The 17,022-nt window shown below is 40.4% G+C and overlaps 1 protein-coding gene across 3 annotated transcripts in view; it reads left to right on the forward strand.

Moving 5' to 3' along the window:
• Positions 1-7,247: 7,247 nt before the first annotated feature.
• Positions 7,248-17,022, forward strand: part of CDK17 (cyclin dependent kinase 17) — a 95,349-nt gene continuing 85,574 nt past the window's right edge. For 2 of the 3 annotated variants that reach the window (XM_082059161.1, XM_082059163.1), the window contains exon 1: positions 7,248-7,699. The gene's annotated coding sequence lies outside the window, so the exon portion shown is untranslated. Of the gene's footprint in view, positions 7,700-13,402; positions 13,542-17,022 lie in introns of those variants that run through there. The other variant, XM_082059162.1, reaches the window with a different exon arrangement.

Genomic DNA, 17,022 nt, shown 5'->3' on the forward strand with positions numbered 1-17,022 from the left:
TGTTTCTATGGAGAGCTTGTTGGTGGGCAAAATAAACTGTTTTGATGAATTATAAAAAAGGTAAATTAATTTTTAAAACAAAACATTGCAGGAGTGCTAATTGTATGAAATAATGCTAATATAGAATTTCAAGTACATATTTCCCTCCTCTTTATTATTTTTCTTTTTAATTTCTAGTGGACATTTATCCTACATGCCATATGGTCTACAAACTGATATAACTGAATATCAGTCCTGCAAAATACTTAACTAACTGTAACAACCACCTATGTAGTGGCTACAAAAGCTCCAACTGAAAATTTGTTTGCTTTTAAAAGCTAAGTATAATAGTACAGCAATTTATTGTGGATTATAAGTATCCACATGACCATGAATATGCCATGTTGTGAACTGAACAAAAGATCTTTGAAATAAGAATGGTAAAGGCAAAGAAGGAGAGAACAAATAAGTACATTAAATAAAGCTCAGCATTTAATTTTAACATTCTTCTGTGGTAACAGCTAGACTCTACAGATGACAAGTAATAGATATGTGGGGGTTTGTGGTATTCCTGCTTCTTTCTTGTTTATAGCTCTAATTATCTTATACAGTGCTGAAACAGACCTTGAAAAACACTGTGCTTGACTTAGAGAACAGTTTAGTTGATCAGTCAATGATTTGGCAAAATAAATAACAAGAAACTACACAAAGAATAAATCAGTGAGGAATTCCACAATTAAACCAACTGGAATTTATGAGTGACCTTTTTTATCTTTACAACTGTGGAAATTATTCAACTCATTTGAAGATGCACTTTGATCTTTTCAGTGTCAGAAATATTCCATATATTACACATTAATTCCATCAATTGTATTTTTTTTCTTTTTTTTTTAGGTTCTTCATAATAAAGCCAGCCCAGGATTATAATTGAACCTTAAATGCACATGCAGAAATGTAAGGTTTCTCACTGGAACCTAAAAGGAAGCTGTTCTTTCCATGATCTGCCATTTGTACCCTTCTGGTTTTATTTTTTTCTCTCACACTTGGTTGCAGTCCTCCAAATCTAGCACCAACATATGAATATACACATGGCTGTCTAAAGCAGGAGGACTGATCTGGCTGTGCTGATTAAAAAAAAAAATTACAGACCACACCTCTTTGTCCCTCCCATCTGCCAGAGGGTATTGTCCTTGCTGGAGGTGTGGTAGAAGGAACTATAGGCATCTGAGTCACCTGTCTTGATGTTCTCACTAGTGGTTAAAACTAATTGCCACACTACACAGGGAAACAGGCACAGTTCCCGTCTTCTCTCCCTCCGGCTGTAACAACTTTCAGCGGAAGGGTAGGGCAACTAGCTGGGGCAGTACAGCATTAAAAAGTAACCTCTTAATTCTACCTATCTACCCTGCATGGTTAGTGTTTCTAAGATTATAAGACAGTAAAAGCCTTTGGCCTAGATTGCCAGGTAAAGCCCTTACATCTGCTTACCTCCTAATTCCCTGAATTCTTTTTGCATGTCTTCTCTCTTGCATTCTCTTTCATCTATCCCAGCTTGTCTCTGTCCCCCTTCTCTTACCTTAGTGCTTGCTTTGCATAGAGTCACACTCTCCCAGCGACATCTCAAAAGCCGCCATTCTAACTTTGAAAGCAGTCCTGACAGCCAGCTGCCAGTGCACACAAAACTCCAAAATGCAGTTGATCTGAGCAGGCACAGGGATCTCTAGAATATATAAGGAATTTTCTGCACATCAACAATACATTGTAAACCCTTGACCTGGGGCACAGAGAATAATGTGGGCAACATGCAGTCCTCCCTACAGTAAGCCATGTTTCCCTCCACCCACTACATTCTGTCCCCAGATTTCCTGTACTTGTTTTATCTTCAACATCCACTACATACACTACTTCCATTTTCATGTGCCCTTTCTCATCGTCTTCATGTTCTCTATGCCAGGTTTTAGCTCTGGTCCCACTTCTTTTATTCCCACGTCTCTCCACACCTTTCTGTCCATCCTTAAAACCATAAATCTGAGAACGATCTGTTTTCAGCTTTGCTGAAACAAACACCATCTTGGGTAGAACAAGCTTCATTTTAATGTAACAGGATTACAGGTAAGTAACCAGCTGTCATGACTGAAAGCAGTTTCACTTAAGTCCTAAAACTCTCTGGAGACAGCAACCATTACAATAAGGAAAAAAATCAGAAGTTGGACACCTTTAATCTTGTAACTGCAGGAGTCCCTGTGTATTTTGTGCTTTATTTTCAAATCCACTAAGTACTTCGAATTGGCAACAGTACAAATGTTCTGAGACTCACTGATGGCATTTCTAATCAATTCAGTGAGTAATGACTGCAAATTTCTATAAAGCGATTTACTTGCAATGAAGAAGAGAAAGAGATACTTGCTATTCTGTCTAAGACACTCAACCTGCATGAAAGAAACAGAGAAGAATAGGAGCCTCTTCCCCTGCCATTTCAGGTTTCTGTTTCATAAAGGGAGATGAATCTCCTTGAAAAGAGATCTGCATACAGAAGTGAACGGCTTTCATTACCTGCACATCTTCATTGTTTCACTCAAATTCTTTTCACTGGTTTTGGTCTCCAACACAAAATGTAAACTATCTATATCTATATCTATATCTATATCTATATCTATATCTATATCTATATCTATATCTATATCTATATCTATATCTATATAAATCATTAGGCTAGACTTTCATAGTGACCTATCTTCTACTGCAGAAACCTCATTTTTAGACAATCTACAGAAAATACTTCACAATTTACTATCTAAGTATGAAAATTGTACAGGGTTGGGGTAGGCCTAATATCTTGGATTTTGAAAAGCAGGATGTCCTGCCTTTCAAAGCAGTAGCAGAGGAATAAAGGAGTGTCTAGCCACTTGTTTGCAAACCAGGGCAGAAGTGTACAGAAAGAGTCTCTCTGCTGTTAACTTCCTTCTAAAAGGATTAACCGGACTCTCGCTGGAGTCAATGGAAATACTTCACTAATATCAGTTGGAGGAATCTCCAGCTAAAGAAAAAAAAGTCAAGAAAAATCAAGCAATGAAACTAGATCTTCCACTAAAACACCACCCATGTCCCAAAAATATGCAGTAGACACTTTCTATGTCTAACTCCCAGAAATGTTGGATATAAATAAAAACATCAGTTCAGACATTCTAAGTATTATCTGCATGAATGATAAATAATGTTATGTGTGAGGAAATGAGAAATAATATTTAAGTAGCAATTTGATAGGATGTTGTGAAGTTACATATGGGGACTGGCAGATTAAGAAACATAAAGGAAAAAGAGAGTGAACAGTGGTATGTGCTATGTATATGTCAATTTATATATAATAAATATCTATATGCTAGAAAATGACAAAATAAAGGGATAAGGGAGAAGCACAGCATGACACAGACCTTCCAGTAATGGTAATTTCTCCAGCAATCGACCAGTCTCCAAACACCAGTATAGCTACACAAATGCAAATCTCAGGTGTAGATAACAACCCCACTATTTGCACTTCAGGAACTCTTTCCTGCTTGTCAAACAAGCAAGGTTTACAAGAACAAATAGTATCTTTCCCTGTTTCTGTCTGAAATATACAGTGCAACTAAGTCAACAACCAGTTATCGGTTACTCAAATCATGGTAGAAATGGCTACAGTTCTTGTTAGCAGAACTAGTATATAGCTTTTTGTTTCTTGCAAGGGTGACCACCTTCTTGTTGCTATTTCCTGCTTCCATTCATCCAAAGAAGAGGTTTGTGATGCTAGAGATTTGTTTTTTCTAGCCTCGAGGCCTGCAAGTATTACTTTGTAGTAAATCCAAGTAACCTGGAAAATACTTTATATGAATACCAGGTTGGTATAAGAAAACAAGAAACTATCTTAATTTGATTACTTTAAATGGATTGGAGCTTTGCGTAGGTGGAAGAGGATCATTACAGAAAGGAGTGCTACACAGACTAATATATACATAGCTCGTGCTGTGAGCAGAACAATAGCTCTAGTTCTTCTCTCAGAGCACAGATACAATTAGTTAGAGGATATTGCATTCTTCAGAAATTTTTGGCATCCAATAGAACAAAACAACCGCATTTCAAAATAAAATATTGTATTTGAAAATCATTTCCCCTTTTAACTACCTGCCAAGACTTTCAGTCTTTCCCCTGCAGAAGAACACATCCCTTGTCAGCTGAACACAATGCTTTCCCACACTGCTGGCTGGTTGTGAGGTTGCTGACTCCTGCTGCTGCGACACAAAATCCTCAACGTAGCTCTTGGCAGGAAAGTAACTGCTTTCCACATACGTAGTGTTGCAAATGCACATGTTTCTGTGAGGTTTCCATCTACCATTATGTGAATTTCAATGATTTAACTCCTATGCTTTTACCATCACAAAATAATTTTTCTGCTCAATAAATGCAGAGGCAAAGCCAGTGTTTTCATATTCAAAGCAGGAAATCTTGGTCCCCTGACAACACTGTAGTCCTACTGCTGGATTTATATTCTAATGGCTGATGGAGATTTCATCGGATTGTCCAGTAGCAATAATTCATTTCATCTAACCTGTGCGTACTCTGTTCTCACTAGCATAGAGAGCAGACCTATGGCACTCAGCAGCCAATCCATCTTAAAACTAGTTTAAAATATTAATAATCATGGTTTGCTAGATGGAAATATGATTGATTGCTACATATTCCACTAAATAATAAAACATATCAATAGCTATAGTTATAAAACCAGACTCATGGGATAAATTAATCAAAATCAGTGCCTACGTTTCAAACTTATGTCTGTCATTCTGTCTTGCTTCTGTACGGTCTTTTGCCCAGATGTGGAAATCTTTATCTGAAGGCACCAGGTAGTGGTAGATACAAAGGCCAAATGGATATCAATCTTTATATCGTTACAGATTCTTCCCCGTTAACAACTCATTATTGTCCCTATTATAAGTGGAAAACCTTAAAACATTTTCACTGCACTGGAATCAGTGTTGACCCCATGTTTCTTGGGTGACTCATCCTAACTGTTCATTTTTTGTTTCTTCTTTTGTTTGTCGTAATTACTTTTCCTGTCATACCAGAAGTATCAATGGCAGACACGAATATGTATAAAGCAAAACAAGCATATTTTGCTGATATTTTTAATACTTGAAAACAAAAACACAGCTTCACAAACTTCCAACCCACTTTCTCCCCATACTTCGTTTATGAAACGTAATTTACTTGGACGTGCTGCAATAAACGCACTCACTGCTGTGCTGTCTCAAGAACTTGTTTTACAAATCATGTATGTAATAACAAACTCACAATCATTTAAAATAGCCTTCAAATTTAATAAGATAAAACAAAACACAGATCATCCTGTTGGCATTCAAAGATCAGGAGAACTGGTAGGTCTAGCAAGAACTGGTAGGTCCTGCGCTTTAAAGCAGATCCATAAGGGTTATCTTTGCATGACTAGGAAGTTCAAAGCTTGAATATCTGCTTTCTCTATGTTATTAAAAATCCCACAAGTTTTGCAAAGGTAAGCTAGCTATCCTATGTCTTGAAAACATTCAAAAAGACCTCAGTAATCATGTTTTGTCTCTATGAACAGCCAAGTTTGTTTCTGAGTCATACTAACTACTTTTTATCCTCAACTGATTTCCCCAAAAGTCAACGTCTGGATGAGCAAAGTGAACTTGTGCGCATGTAAGAAGTGGTTTCATGCTTGCACTCCTTTTTTAGGCAAGAGCAATTGACTTCTGCTTACTGGGAAACATATTCATCTCTGTTCTGGTTTGCTGGTGCTGCTGGAAGGGTGCAACAGAGCTGGAAGCAGGGGAATTTTCAGCTGGCACTGCTCCTGCAAATGCAGCTCCCACTTGGCCCTGATCTGGAGAAGGCCTGGCTGGAATAAGCTGCGCGTGGAGTTACTGAAGCTCAGGAGCTTGCTGCTGCTGCAAACTAAAATACACTCTCCACCTCAACACACCATAGCACATTGTGGTGGTGGTGGTGGTTCAGTCTCCCTCACTGTATGTGGTGAAGCAAAGACTCAAAACACCTGTGAGTTGGTTGCTCTTCGGGCACCCACGATGTGGCCTGGCGCATTCAGTCAGTAACCCCAGTCTGTGTGATGATGGGAGACCCATTTTGAGAAAAAACCCTGTGGTTATGACACTGAACTTCAGCTGACAAAGCTAAGAGAGAGGGAGGAAGCAGGCAGTGAGGCTCAGCAACGGCTAAAACCAAAACAAAACAGCTATTTGCCAAATTCTGCCCTAAGTGTACCTATGACCTGGTACTTCAAACCCATGTTCAAACCCATGTCACTTAAATTACTGAAGAGTTGGCTTCTTTGTTATATATTCTTTGTATGGTGGAAATATGAAAACAAAAGTGTACAGTAACTGGCTCACAAGACTAATTTTTAGCTTTTCGGTCCTGTTCAGCAGCACATGAAGCCTAAGAAATTTAGGGGTGGAAAGGGCTAAGAAATGAGGGAATGTAAACTGCATCGCTTTGAGGGGAACAAGATTCAAAGCGCGGGAAGGAAGCGCTGTTGCCGCTGGCAGAGCCACCGCAAGAAAGACAAGAGGGATGGTACAGGCACTGTGAGTGCAGGAGACAAAGGAAAGAAAATATCACAAGAATAAATACGGATGTTTTCCTAGCGACTGAGCTAGAAATCGATCTAAAGGGCCACATGGCTTCCCTTCAGTTACTGACTTGTTGGCCGGGGAGGAATGGGCTTAGGGGGGCTGGCTGCTACCTCAAAGATGGGCTAAATCATCTCGCAAATCCGAGAGGAAACATCGCCGAAAAAAATAAGCGAGCAAACGCCCCCTCCCACATCGCCCTGCCCGAAACCGCTCGGGGAGACCCCTCGGCCGGCCAGCGCCAGCCAGGGCCTCGGGACGGCCTCCCGGGCCCCGCGAGCCGGTGCCGTGAGATCCGCTTCCTCCCGCGGCAGGCGGCGGCTGCGCAAGGCGGCTGAGGCGGGAGCAGCAGCGCCCCCCGCGGCTCAGCTCGGCCGGGCGCTCCCCCGCGAGTGCGGGGTGCGCAGGGAAGGGCCGCGGCGGGAGCCCCCTCCGCCGCCCGGGGCAATCCCCGCGGCGCGGGCCCCGCGCTCCGCCCTCAGCCCCCTCTCCCCGGGCCGCCCCGCTCCCTGCGCTGCCACCGGCTCGGCGGGCCGCCGCGGCCGCTAGGTGTCGCCGGCGCTCGGGCCTCCCCCGCGCCCCTCCTGCGCCCCGGCTGCCGGCGGGGCTGGCTCAGTGCGAGCCGCCGCGCTGCGAGCGGGCGGAGGCGTCAGCCTGCAGTGGAGACGCACAGCCCGGCTCGGGTCGCCTCTTCTCCGCGCACTCCCGCGGCCCGGCCCGGCTGACGCGAGGCCACCCGCGCCGCTCTCGGCACCGCCGGCCGCCCAGCGGGCGGCTCCTGAGCACGGCCTGCGGCCGCTCTCCGGCGGCGGGGAGTCGCGGCAAGGCGACGGCTGCAGCGGCGGCGGGGGGAGCAGCCATGTTGGAGCGGGGGATAAAGTGACTTTCCTCGGGGAGGGAGCGCGGCCGGCGGCCCGGCGGAGGCGGCGGGTCTCGGGGCAGCGAGGGGAGGGCGGGGGGCTTGCCTCCCGGCGGCCGGATACCGCTCCTGGTCGGAGGAGAAGGGGAAGGAGAAGGGGGAGAGGAACCGCCCCCGGACCCACGGAGCTCGGGCGCTGCTGGTGAGTTGTGGCTGCTCATTGTCTGCCGGCCCCGGGGTGCGGGTCGGGCCCGCGGGGGGCCCCGGGCCTGCGTGTGCGTGGGGCGTCGCGGGGGGGTTGAGGTCAAAACGCGGCTCCGGAGGAAGGTGGTGGGAGATGGGGCGGGGGGTCGCTCCGGCAGAGCGCTCGGGGAGCCCGCGGGGGCCGGCGGGGCCGCTCTGCGCCCCCGGGCTGGGCTGTAGGGGATTTCCGCTGCCCGCTGGCGGCTGGGAGCGGCTCCGCGGCGGCCGGGGGGCAGCTCCGGGGTTCGAGCTCCGTGTGCGGGGCGAGCGGAGGGAAGCCGGGCCTGAGCGGTGAGCCGGGGCTTGCAGCCGGTGGGCACCGCGGGGTTTTTTGGCGATCTGGTGTTGGTAACCGTCCTTTCCCCGCCGCCTCCTCCCCTTCAAACGAGGCTGCTTTCTCCTGACAGCTCTTCTCCTCGCAGCCTCCGCACCTATGACACATTCGCTCCTTATTGCAGGTCTTCCCCCTACACGCACACCCAAAATATGTAGGTTTCTGCGCGTGGCATGCGAGTTTTTGTGCCCTGAGCTTTGAGTTGGTAGATGACAGGATACGTGAACATTTGCTGACCCTGAACTTCTGTGAACTCCTCCCTCCCCTTCCTCTCTCAAATATGTAATGGCTTGAGTCCAGTCAGAGCAAAATGGTTCTTCTCTCTCAAGGACGGGGAAATTAGGTGGCATTAGGTGTGTTTTATATTTCGTGGAAATTTACTACGCCAGCCAGTCCCAATGCCGTGTTCATGGGGTGGATTAGCTGCTGCGGTAGAAGGCTGCTGACCTTGATCCCCTTTGTCTCCTGCAACAATTTCGGGAGCTGGCTGGAGTTGTTTTAAGCTCAGTGCCGTCTTTGGCACTTTGCAAATGGTGTTTAACAGTATTACGGGTGTTGAGAGGGGAACAGGGCTGAGGTATATCATAAGCCAAACTAAATTATTTAAGAAGCATCTGTTTCCCTTTTTTAATTTTGGTAAATAATTTAGACTTTTGTTGTTGTTTTGTTTTTTTTTTTTCCTTTCTGTATTTTAATAGAAAATCAATAGCAACTTTCTTCTAGCTATCATGGCATAGATAGGAGATGAGGAAGCCTGATTTGACATTTTTCCATTGCTTCCCCGCTTATGTTTCCCTTTTAAAATTGTATGAATTGCACTGGAAGCTAGATGACCAAAGGTTAAATACTTGGAAGATGTGGGGCAGAGGAAAAAAAAAATGAAATTAGCCTTAGTACCAAATTCAGGTTTGGTTTTGTACTAGAATTGTATAGAAGTGAAGTAAGTGATCTGGTATTTTATGTGCCTAGGATGTTAAAGAAATTGCCATATTGCTTTGTTGTAGGAATTCTGTATCATATGCAGCTCTTGTTATTTATATCTGCACTTCAATAAAGGATGTGAGAGAGACTTGTTTTGAATAATTAACACAAAAGTAACAGATATGAAAACGTGAAATCATATATTTGAAATGCAGAGTGAAAAATTTCCTTAAAAATTGTTTATACTTGAAAGAACAAACTGAATTTTCTTCTCCAACACAGAAAAACTATTATAATGTTAACTTGGCATTAAAAGGGCCACTTACATCTGAAAGATGAAAGCATCTTTTTTTGATGGCGTTATTTAAATACTGCTTTGGCGATAATGAGTCTGGCATACAAAAATCTGTAGGAAGGATAATGCAATGTTCATACCTTGCATTTGCATAGTGTGCGGTGTAGTCCTGTGTTTACCCACGATGGAGGTCTACGCAAATCAGTAGATGGGATCTGCCTACATCCATACCAAAGACCTTGCAAATTGGAGCCTGTGTCGTCTGAAGCAAATTATAATTTGAAAGCAGCGAGTCGCTTATTGCAAGCTCGGCTAAGGATGCAGTGCATTAATTGATCTTTTAAATATGTAAAATGCCATCGGCGCGTAGTGAAATACTTGATTTATAATTCCGAATATAATTAGATTGAGAACAACTGAAAGCCAGAATTGGGCTGTGTTTTTCCCTTGAATGACTCTGGGTTCAATTTCTGCCCAGCGCTGCGGTGTGAAAATATGATACAGCTTATGACATGGATGTTGAGACATTCTGTATGCCTGTGTTATAGTTACCATGTGGAGCTCTTACAGTAAAACTGGGCAGATTTTTTTGAATGGTTTACTAACATATAACGTCTTGTAATTTCTTAAATGACTATCTGTTGCTAGAAGAAAAAAAAAAAAATAGAATGTTTCACTCTCTTATTAAGTTTTGGTTAAGCACAGTATATTTGAGTAGACCAACCTAAAAAGTGCAATCAGGAAAGGCTTTGTTAGAAACTGATTCAGTGAACAATCTGTGATAAAACCTTTCTGTGAGTTTGCTCTTTACCTTCTTCACACATTTAAAGGAAGCTGTTGGTATTTCATATACTGATCATCTTTTGTTTGTTGGCCAAGAGAGTTAATCAGCTGTTTTTTAAAAATGTATCTATACCAGTTGTATCCTTATTGAATACACAATCTGGTGCGATGTGAGAATTGACAAGATCATGTCTAAAAGCCAAGCTCAATAATAATAAAGCTCTTCTAGTGTAAATTCATTAAATGTTGCCTACAGTTTTTAAGTTAGGACTATCTTAAGTTCTTAGCTGCATCATTTTAATGCTTGCTTTTTTATTTTTACAGCAAGCTCTGAGTATGTATCTACTGAGGCAGCTGGACACCACTGTCATCAGTGGCACTTCTGAATTTGATATGAAACGCTACTCCACAACTTTAGCTTGTTAAAATCCTTTTAAAAGGCCTCATGTTTATGCAGCAGTTATGCTCCTCATCTGAATAACAGACTAAACCAGGGTATTGCTACTGATCATTGCCTTTTTTGCAATACCTGTAATTGTAGCAGTGACTTTTTGCTTCTGAGTGTAAGAACTGGAAAATTTTTTCTGTGCCTGTTCACATGCTGATATGAAGATTATCTTACTTGGATATTAGAGGTAAAAGCATTTTATATTTAAATATTTTGATCACTAGAAAATAGTTTTAATTTATTTATTAAAAATCTTTAAGAAATCTAAGACTAGGGTTTTTTAAAGAACTTTACAAATGTTTTCTATCCTGCTCTGCATACCTTTTTGGGGCCTACTAACTTTTTTCCCCATTAAGCAGGGAAGAACATATACTGTTTCCTTCAGAAACAGTAAATTCCCACAAATGCCCATTAATTATGTGGAATACTTTCTTTTTTCCTGTGTATTTATGAAGAGTTGTGATGTATGTTTGACAACTGTTTCTCTGAAGAGTGAGAGTTGGTGCTTGTTTAGTCAAACAAGTAGTTATAATTCTTTATCCAATACAAATCCATACATGCAAATTTTTAACTAACCTGATGGATTGGCAATTCTTCCAGGGTTGTTGGTTTCCTGGACTCCTTTTAGAGTTCAGTAGAACTGGCTAATTAGAATATCTACAAACAGCGGTTTAAACCTCAAGCATTTAACCACTGATGTTGATAGTCACAAGGGACAGACAAAACTGGAACTTAAGGTAGTTTGCCAGCTTAGAGCACAAGAACATAGAAAAGAATATAGTTATTGAATTTTGTGATCTGGTTATATGGAAAACAATAACCTTAACAGATGCATAGATCAGGTAATACATCAGTCCTCAGGTAATAAGGCTTTTGCCACTTCCGTGTCTGACTATATTATGAAATATCATAGACACACTGATACTGGAAGCAGTAATAACCCTGTGCTTTACTGGCATATTTGGGCTTTTGTGGTCTAGTGCCTATTTTTAAAGGATTAGAAATTTCTTTCATTAGGGTACATGAGGTTACCACAGGGTCCTATGTATAAGCACGAATGTTATAAAGAGGGAAAAAATAAATGTGTGAGCAGCATTGCTAAAAATACAGCAGCAGCAGAAAAAATAACTGTCAAATCACACTTTATGTTTAATCCTGCCCCACATGAAAAAATAATGATTGCAAGAAAAGGGAAAATACTATCTTTATAACATTTAAAAACCCTCAAAGTCTTCTGTGAATTTCAGGATGATTTTCTGCTTGCTTACTTCTGTAATAGCTTGAAAATACAGTCAGCTAAAGAACAGCTTTATCCTAGATTTTGATTATGACCTTTTTTCCTTACTTTTAATCTGCTCTGGAACAACTAGTTGTGCATATATTACGATGAGCAAGGCTGTGTTATTATAGCAGAACAAAGAAATTACATGTCTTTCATGTACACTCTGAGCTACAGTTCTTGCCGGTATGTATTTTAAGTTGGAGTTGCTAGGTATCTTGCACAAGCGAATGTTACTCTGCTCCCTCTAATCGTATTTTATTTAATTGTAATGTATACCTCATAATTGTACTCCTTTCTCTGCCTGCTGCTGTTTTCAAGGCTTGGTAGGGTTGCATGATGGTATCTGATTTTTAACATCCGCACCTTGTCAGCTTCACTAAGGGTACTTGCATGCTTTCAGTTTGTGTTGAAGTTGGCAGGATCATGACTCTCTTCTGTGCTCAGTGGATTAGGGCATTTTGCAGACATGTAGCTGTACTGATATGCTTATATCATGTGAACTGCCATAACCTGCGTAGTCATCTTTCAGAAATGTCTCCAGGTATTTCTGAGTTCGTACTCTTACCTTACTGATATGGAATTATCTTGATTTGTTTGTATTTTGTTCAGGTATGAGCCAGATGTTTTTATACAGCAATCATTAAAGCTTTGGTGTTCACTACAACAGAGATCTTTGGGAAATACGAATTCCTGAGAATTATCAATTAAGACTTCTTATTGGCAAACCTGTTGTCCTGTAATTGAGAGAAAACTTCTTAGATTAAAAAGTTACAGTGGCCTATAGGAGTAAAGAAGACAGTTCACAAAAATGTAAACAAGTTGAATGAAGTGACTATGATTGGTAAGAATTGATGAGGAAAACTCATGCTGTCACAGACTACGACAATAAGGCAGTCTTTTTTGGAGGTAAATGAATTCTAACAAAGCCATTAGCCTGTTAAAAATGCTTAAGAAAATGTTGGCATTTGACGGTCTTCAGAAGAGGGTGATGTTCATTAAATACTGCTATATTCAGAGGTAAAACCAGATGATGGTCGTGTGTGATGGTGTGAAACTCATCCTGAGAGAACCTGAGGGTGTTAAACAGCTGGCACTGAAGTTGCATGGTAAGAATTGTGAATGTTTATAGGGTGCTTTCTGGAGTGTTAATGCGGATCATGTTTTTCAGTATGTCTCAGAACACTGAGAAATTGTGTAATTTTAGCACAACTTCAGGTTTCTTTCAATGATTTTAAAAGTTATTAATATGCATAGTAATGGGTATTGACAGCAGGAGTTTAAGTGAAGGAAATAACTGTTCAGCACATATTTATAGAAGACTGATCTTGTGAAATTAACTTCTGGTTCTCTTGATAGGATTACAAACTGTGTGTGGTTTAACACTGTTGATATTGCAGACAGGCTTCTCTGAAACCTTTTACTTGGCTGTTATGTGACATTTTGATTAAGGAACTAAAATGATAGATCAAGTGTCTACATATTAAATGGGTTACAACCTGGCAGATAATGTGAATCAAGTGGTTAACTATAAATAGTTGCCACGTTGTGTAACTGCGTGTGATGAGGACTCCTCATCCTCCAAGTACGATCACAAAGGAGCTGTGGGAAACCTGCTCAGATCCTGCTGTCGGGCACTGCCACTAATGAAGGGAAAGCCAGTGAAAATTGCTGATTGTTTTTGTAGCTCGCACAAAAATGGGAACACAATAGAGACAGCAGAACGGGTCATTAGCGCACGGTAGGTGCTTGGAAAAATGGCAGTTTCCTGCTTGTTTCCTTGATGTGGCATATTATATCAGACTTTAAAAGATTGAATACAGTATATTAACTTCTGAAATCAATTTTTTTAAGTTAAAACAAATAGAGTATAAGCAGTTGTTAATATCAGCTTTTCGTTTTGAATTTCTTTTGTAAAGCTTTGGAATAGTTTTTAGTGTATAATGCAGAACAGATATAAAGTGTTGATCTGCATTTAGTATGTGGGTTTTAGGGCAAGCTTTTATTTTAAAAACATATTAATAGTACAATTAATTCATTAATAATATACAAGAGGAGGAGAGTCAGTTATGGAATAACAGATGACATTTTATAATATTGCCACCGGTTTTCTGTGTATCTTGAAGCAAAGTTGAATTCCTAAGTGTAGAATTCATAAACATTCTGTGTAGGCCAAAAAAGTTGTGGTCATTTACATATTTAACTGGGGAAATTTAAAAGCCATTTTTTCAGTCTGTCCCTAGTTCATTGCAAGGTTCCTCTGTTCTTTTTCTCTTCATCCAGATCTGGTTGTCATAAACGGCAGTATTTACATGTAGAGGAGGCTTGTTGCTGCCTTAAGTACTATTTGATCTTAAAGCTCTGTCATAAATGTCTTACTAAATTGTTTAAGTGTCTGCTTGTGAAATGTGAAACTGTTCCATAATTCACCTTATTTATGTTTGCTCTGAAAACTAAATATAAAACTTAAGTCTTCCTGTATGACTGTGGGAGACTAAGCTTGGGCTGGTACTGCCTGTGGATAACTTTGTTGCTCCACAAGCAATTTGAACTGGCACAATTTTGGCACTATTAGAGCTGTAGTTGTTTTCCCCTGGGCCGGCTGGTGCCTCCGTACTAGCAGGTGTCTGGTGACCATTGATGACTGTGTCAGGGAACCCATGGAGGTTACAATAGGCCTTCGGCTTCAACTTTACTTTTGTTTTTTAGATGTAAATAATGGTCACTTACTGCGGAATCAATGGAAAAACATCAGTTTGTAATTATTTTTTTTTTAAATATCCTGAGCAGATGGGAGGGGAAACTTCCTGTTGTACAGAGAGGAAAGGAGGTCCTTGACTGCGAAATATGTCAAAGTTTTATATATGCTGTACTAAAGTCTTTTAGAAATTATGTGCAAAACAGCAGGTCAGAAGCTTCTTTTGATACTGAATAGGAAGGGACAGTGGGGAAACAATTACCAATAAATCATATAAAGTATATTCTTAATTTTAAGCATCTGTACATCTTTGGGTGGGAGTTGTGCAAGGAAGTGGGATTTTTGATGTGGGAATTGTTAGTGTTGGAGGAAAGAAATCCAAGAAGCTGAAAGTAATGTTTTTCTATTGAAAATAATATTTTAGAACTGTACTATTACAAGCTGAAATTGAGCTATGGTAGGCATTCAAAAATCTTTGGAATAGGCAACAATTAAAAAAAAAAAGTCGGTTAATAACTATAGTGGTCATATTTTACAGGGGCCCAACAGGGGAGTTGTGCGGGGTCCTTGTTTTTTCTGAAGAAGGGATCACCTCAGGAGAGACATGATGAGAACTTTGGCTTTTTTTAAGCTAGAGTTTGGATGTAAATTACTGAAGTTTATGCTGAGTGTTCTTGAAGATAATGTCGTGTACAACACTGGGATAAAGCGGTTTCAGAAGCAATTCCAAACGTTTAAGATTCTCTACCTTTGTCAATGTGATTCAGTAGGTTATGGCGAAGAAACAAAATATTTTAAAGCTTATGCTATTTACCTTCGGGATTAAACAAGATAAACAGCTTACAGTGTTCCCGTTTGCACAAGTCACAGTATTTTTAAACCTGCTGCTTATAATTCTAGGTTGTTTATCACGGAATGCAGTTAACCTAAATGTTTTATTGTGACTTGTTTTTGATACATCTCAATATAATTCTCAAAACCAAATGTTTGATCCATAAGCAAAAAAAGGCTTTAAAATTTATTTAGGCAGAAGGCCTTTTGTTATTATGCATACCCTTTTTTTTTTTTCTGGACAGCACAGGAGAAACAGCGTAATAGTGTATAGTAATTAGTTTGCTCAGTAGGTATATGCTTTTCTTCTTGAATTATGCATTTTTAGGAGCAATATGAAGTAGATCATGAGTTCTCAAGGTATGGGTTTGATATGCTTTGGTAGTAAGCTTAGTTACTACATTTTAAACTGTGTTTGTTTTAGTTTATGTATAAAATGTAAAGTGTTGAGTGTTAACAAAGTGTTCTGAACCTGCTTCCTTTAAAATGAGCTGCTCTTTTTTTGGTGGCCTTACATAATAGGAGTTTTGGTTTCCTGGTATTTGTGCATATTTCTGGCAGTGGAAGAGGTAGACGTTAGTTAAAGGATTTAAGTCATAAGTTGTTTCTCATTGTTAAAAGTTATTTGCGGGATGAATGGATAGCTGGTGATGATTTGCACCTGTAGATGCATCTTAACAAAACACCTATATTCTTTTTAATCGTCTCTTTCTAGGAGTGGGTAGATAAAAGCTGTTTTGTTTTATTTTGTTTTTTCAGCAAATAGTTTATTCACATCTAAAATACGAACTGCGCCAAATTGCCTGATTTGAGTTTTAACTTTTTTTTTTTTTTTTTTTTTAATGCTCATCTCTCTGATCAGTAGAGAGAAACAGGTTCAGGGGGTAATCAAAAGATCTTAATATAGAGCTGCCTCCCTTTCCACATTTACCTTGGAGGGAGCCCATCACAGTCATTGTTTTTGTATTACAATATTACAGTTTGAGCTGAATTAAGTGCTTGCTTCGGAATAATTGTTGATGCATTAGTAAACTGAATAGGTTTCTACTATCTTCAGAGTACTGGAGGGAGGAGAGAGGGCAGGAATTACAGGGTTCATGGTGAAGAAGGAAGAGGGGGTCTCTGGGGGATGGAACCAAGCATGTTCTTACTGGTGGTGGGAAACTGTTAATTGACCTCAAACTGGTATGAAATTTTCTCTTAAGTGCCTCAGGTGCCTAAAGATGAACAATGTGAGCATCCCTTGCAAATTATGCTAATGAATCTTTAACATGTAAGCAAGAAATTGTGCGGATTTTTCTTTATTGTTCATTTTTGCTTGCAGATGCTCAGCATGAATTAAAATTCTAGTCATGTGAGTAGTAGTGATGGTGTATTTTAATATTGAAATAGGTTGCTGAATGATATGTTTTCACTTTATGTCTCATGGCAGTTTCAGAAACTAGGCTTGCAAGGACAAATAAAATTGATGGTTTTTTTTGTCTTATGAGAACTTGGTTCTTAGAATATATAGGTCCATGATAAAATAAGCCTAGTGAAGATCAGAGCATATACTACACTTGCAGTTGATGTTTATTATTGACTCTTTAACAACATTGCACTGCATTATGTTAGTAGTCAATGTATGTATTTATATGACTGGATTGTCATATCTGCTTTTGGTAACTGAAATTGTATGTTAATTCAGAGAGTT

This window comes from Streptopelia decaocto, assembly GCF_964273445.1.
Source record: "Streptopelia decaocto genome assembly, chromosome: 1".
Taxonomy (NCBI): domain Eukaryota; kingdom Metazoa; phylum Chordata; class Aves; order Columbiformes; family Columbidae; genus Streptopelia; species Streptopelia decaocto.